Here is a 5,747-nt window from a genome sequence, read left to right on the forward strand (position 1 = left end):
CATTGTCTATGATAGGATTTAAAAACTTTTTTTTTCACTAGCAACCTCTTTTTGCTTGAGAAATTTTTATGTGACTTAAGGTATATAGGTATATAAAAGAAGTATACAAATCAAATCTTCCCTGATAATAAATAATTTCATGACTTCTACTTTCAGTTAAGAGATCTCATATTGGGTCACAAACCAAAATTTAAGAAGCTTTGATCTATAAGATTTTCAAATTTTAAAATCTCACAAGAGATATTCGAGCCCAGCACCTACAATTTCAGGAATTACTATGTTAAAGCAACCCAGAAGACTCACTGGGGTGTCCGTTATTTCAGATCAGCAGAGCTGATTCAATCTCCAGGCGTGAATATTGTTCAATCTCCCTTAATGACCTCTTCCATTCAAGAATTTAATCACCATTATCTTGGTTTTCCTGATGGTGATCACCTACATCTCTTACTATAATTTAAGCTTATTTCCTTTCATATTAATGGAGAACTGATAACCATCCTTTAAAAAAAAAAATAACGTCTGTGTTCTTGAAGACAGTCTAATTTCTTCCTTCACTTTTCTGGCTCTTTAAAATTTCTTCACAGCTCCTACTTTCCATATCTTTTACATTTTTTATGTTCTTAATAGTCTTTCTCCACTTTCCCCACATCTATCTTAATAAATACTTTTTGATGCTGATGACAGTTAGGATGATATGAATGTTTTACACATTTATAGTGGCAGAGGACCTAGAAATCATCTTGTACTACAAATTGAATGTATTTCAAGGAGAGCTGTAAATTGCCCTTTACATGTCTTCTGAAACTCTTTCTAAAGCGCAGATCTAACTATATGACTCAGAAAACCTTTCAGACCCCTCTTGCTTGGTATTGAAAGAAGGCTGACCACCCACAGTCTTGCATCTATCTACATTTTCAGGGTTCTTTTATAATTGTTCTCTTTGTGAATTCTCTGGTCTTGCCAGATGATACTTTTTCATTCTTCTTTGACTTTGTCTTTCAGCCTCCAGCCTCTGTGCATTTGTTCACATTATCTCCCACTATATTCTCTCAGTATCTTCATCTGCTAAAATTCTCTTTTTGGTGTTGGCAGCCCAAGCAGAGTAGCAGAAATGGCACCTTGCAAGGGGATGGGAAAGAAGGAGGGACAGGTCATCAGTCTTGGTCTCAGGTTACAAAGGGAGAGAATATCTGCCATTTCTTTGCTTCCTTCAGTGACACTCTGGTCCATGAGTCTAATCTCTCTGTTGAAGAAACCATCTGCTGAGTGACAGGTGGGATGAAGGTCAAGGCCGACGTAGGTGAATCTCTTCCTTATGCTGTTATGTTGGGTGCTCAGGACATTGCCAAGATATGTAAAGAAATAGACATCACTGTCCTTCACAGCAGGGCACTTTGGACCACAGGGGAAAAGGGCTAAAAAATCTGGTCCCAACTCACAGTGAGCCCTGAGAGCACATTCTGGAGTGGACAGGGCATTCTGAGGATGTCATTCCAATCTCCTCTGACTCTACTGGCAGAAAGGTGATCACCATGGCTGTTGTCTGTGAAGATTGTTGGATTATGAATGAACAAATGAATAAAATTCTTCTTTTCTTTCAAGGTCAATCTTAGGGGTTTACCTCTTCTATAAAGCCTTCCTGGTTCACCACATTATACACTCCTATTTGGAAGTATTCTCTTCCACTTAACATTTTCCTAGAGTGCTTTGTCAGGGTCTCTCCTGTGTATTTGGCAATTATTTGTTTCCATGTTCTATCCCCCATCCTTTAAAGTGCAACTGTAATGCCAGAGAAACTGAGGCAAAATAGAGATTAGAAAGTTTTAAATATTTTATTTGGATTTCTGAGAGGGAGAGATTTTTCTGGGATCAAAAGGATCCATTTTTGATCTTAGGGCTGAATCAGACTTTCATCTCAAAGAATCCAGCAGCCAATGTGAGGTTCCCATGAAATATATATATATATATATATATATCTAAGCTCAGGTAGACAAAGGAAGGGATGGAGTCAGAACACTGAGAGAGGGAGAATCTCCAGAAGGCACTATCAATCAGTTCTGACAGCTTGGGGGTAGGACCATAAATTCTTACAAATTGGGAGAACTTAAGAGGTATCCAACTAGAGCCTGTCTAGAGGTGTCCAAGTAGAGAAGTCTGAAACTTAGAGATATAGAGGATGCCAATTAGGTATCTGAGATAGGACATCTGGAGTTTTATCTTTTGGAATGTCAGATCTCTATAACCCTAATTATCTCAGTTCTAATGAGCAGAAAAGGGCAGTTGCAGCTAGGGGGATTGAGACAGAACAATTCAAGGAACTAAGGCAGAACAAGAGGGAAACTGAGGCAGAACAATTTAGGGAAACTGTGGCACAATACAACCTCCTTAAGTGCAAGGATTATGTCACTTTTTTTGTTTCCTCAGAGCCTGAAATAATACCATGTTTGTAAAAACATTTAATTAATGTGAATTGAGCTAAATTGAACAGAAACACATTGGATTTATTTAGAAAAAGTAGAACTTACAAGAGAGGCAAAAACAACTATTGTATCTTTTCTCCAAATATGTGACAATGACCATTCAGGCTGATGTCACTGCCCCATAGCTTAAAAGCTGAAAAATGCCAGACTCAAATAGAAGTAGATTGGGCCTAAGGATTCAATACCTCATGAATCTTGAAAAGATTCAAGAGATGGAGAGCAAGCTTATTAAATTTAGAGAAGGCAATTAAAACGTAGAAGTGGAATTTAAGGGAGTAATGACAAATTATTTGTAAAGTGATTACTCAAACAGTTGATCATCAACAAGTATTTATTAAGCACTGATTTGCTAGAAACTATGCAAAGTGCCAGGAATATAAAGAGTAAAATGAAATGGGACCTGCCTTTAAGAAGCTTACTTTCTACTGGGGGAGATGACATGCACACATTAAAACTTAAACCTGAACTAAAACTTTTGGGATATCTTATATACAAAATAAAGGCAAAAAAATTTATTTTGGAGAGGAAAATGTACTGGTTGCTGCAGGATCAAGAAAGACTTGATGAAGAAGATGTCACTTATACAAGGGATTCCAAGAAGAGAAAGTAAGGTGGAAAAATAGCCAATGCCAAGGCTTAACCAAATGACAGAGAATATGTGGTACAGTGGGCAGAACACTGGCCTTTGAGATCGAGGACCGGGGTTCAAGTTCCACCTCTAATGCTTACTACTGAGATGACTTTGGACAAGTTATCTAAAATCCCTAGACCTCAATTTCTTCCCCTTCCAATTGAGGGGAATAGATTAGAGGATATCCCAGGTTTTAAAAAAAAAACCCCAAACAACCCTCCTCCCCAATATTTGTTTTCAATGACTTGCTCCTTCCAGGTCCCCCATTATCTATAGATATCTCTCTAATTTGGTTAATACCTCAAACTCTTCTTCACACAAAATATACATACCTATTGCTTATTCAGATAGATCCCTCTTCTTTAGGGAATAATGAAATCTGTAAGTGATTGCATTATTAACACTTGGAATGCAAATTTTATCTAATAATAACTTAAAATAGTGTGAATACAAATTCATGCAACTCCTTCAAAGATTCATTTTTTTAACATTTAAAATTTTATTTTATTTTATTTCATTTCATTTGGAATTTGACCAAGGGAAGGAAAGATATAAAATAACACCTTGAAAGGATTATAGGAGGATTCATTCAGGGATTCATTCTTAACGCTCACTTGATTCTACCTATACAAAAAGATATTGACTTCTCTTTCTTACAGAGGGGAGGATGCTCTCACCAAATGCTGTCATATACAACTGGCAGGAAAGGAGGACAGCTTGATTATCTCAGACAACTGCTATTAGGGCAAAGGATGTAGCTATTAATCTTGTGGGTGTGGGTTTGGACAGGGATGGTTATTGACATTTGTCCTTTGTTCTTGAGGAGGACCATGGGACCATGACTTCAGGGAGGTGATGCTGTGACATATAAGTGAATTAGATTTAAGTGATGGAGGGCTGTGCAAGGTCACCTGCCTCACTTTCCCCTCCAGAACCATCTAGGTCCAGTGGCCAGACAAATCAGGAAGAGTGGAGATGGTGTTGGATGCATTGGGAGACTTGACCTTTTTAGCTAAAGTCTTTAACAGGTCTCAGTTCAACAGAGGCAAAGACCAATTAGTGATTAAGGCTGGGTGATGGTAGGTAGGAGCTAGATAGGTAGGGAGAACCATCCTTGTGATTCTATTGCTATGGGGATACTCAATGAGGATACTTACTCTAATGCATATGGACAAGTGATCTGTAACATATTCAGCTGCCTGGGACACTAATAGGTTAAGTGATTTCCCCAGAAGAAGTGGTAGCTGAGTGAAAGATCTTCCTTACTCCAAGGATGGCTTTCTGTCCTCTGCTATGCTGCCGTTGATAGCTAGACTTTATCACCAGCAACTGGTATATATATATTTTTCTTCTGAAAATCACCTTTTGTGCATTTTGTAAACTCTGTTTCAATTTTAGTACCCTGAAACATTAGTTCATCAATAAATTTGTATTGAAATTCTTAACCCACAATCCATGAATTTATTATTTTAAATATTTTGATAACTGTATTTCAATATTTGTTTCTTTTGTATTTAATTTAATTTCTCATGTATTTAATTTTATGCATTTAAAAACATGATTCTGAGAAAGGAACTTTCACCAGGCATTAACCAAACTGCCAAAAGGGTCCAATATGCACACAAGAGGAGTCTTAGGTATGGATTTAGACCACTCTAATAAAACCAGTCACATTTTTTTTTGGCTTCCCAGTGCAAATAAAAGTTATATTTACACTATACTGCAGACTATTAAGTGTGGAATAGTATTATATCTTAAAAAAAAAATATATATATATATATATATATATATATATATATATAGACTTTAATTCAAAAATACAGTCATCCCTCAACATCTGTGGGTTTCACATTTATGACTTTGGTAATTCAGAGTTGACCACCAATAATTAAATGGGAATTTTTTAATATCTGCTTGTATTTAAAGAAAACTTAGTCATAAATGCATAAGTAGTACATATTGTAATCTATTTTATCATTTACTACCATAAGTGTACATACATAAATTTATTTTAAATTATAAATTCATGCAATTTAAATTTTAAATTAAATTAAAAATAGTTAAATTTTGTTAAAAGTTTCAGTGTTCTAAGGAACTATAGGCTATGCATTCTCTTTGGAAATATCTCCTTTTGGTCTCTCTACCATCCAGAGACAGTCACATAATTTTCTCCAGCAGTGATTTTTGTATCTTGTGCTTTTGTGGGAAAAGAAAATTCATGAAGCAATTGCTGCAATTTCACCTGCTGCAGATTCTGCATAATGTGTGAGATACTAATCTCTCTTGTATAGGAACTGCAACTTTTTAATGAATGGATTGTGTTTTTTCACTTGTTTTGTGTGTTTAATAAATGTAACCAGAATTATTAAAAAAATAAAGATTTGGAGGGGGCTAGAGTTTTTGTGTTTTTTTCACATTCCTGCAGATCCTGTACAATCAATAAATTTGATTTATTGCAAATATTGAGGGATCACTGTACTTCATTGATAGAAAAATGCTAACCATTTGTTATTATATTATTATATATAATATATTGTATTATAGTTATATATATATAATACCATAATTATATATATAATTATATATAATACCATATATTATTATATTATTATAACCAATGCTATATCTTCAGCAAG

The 5,747-nt window shown here is 35.3% G+C and overlaps 1 pseudogene; it reads left to right on the forward strand.

Moving 5' to 3' along the window:
• The first annotated feature begins 1,048 nt into the window (after positions 1-1,048).
• Positions 1,049-1,703, forward strand: LOC100926214 (annotated as a pseudogene).
• The last annotated feature ends 4,044 nt before the right edge of the window (positions 1,704-5,747 follow it).

Source organism: Sarcophilus harrisii, chromosome 3 (assembly GCF_902635505.1).
Source record: "Sarcophilus harrisii chromosome 3, mSarHar1.11, whole genome shotgun sequence".
Lineage (NCBI taxonomy): Eukaryota > Metazoa > Chordata > Mammalia > Dasyuromorphia > Dasyuridae > Sarcophilus > Sarcophilus harrisii.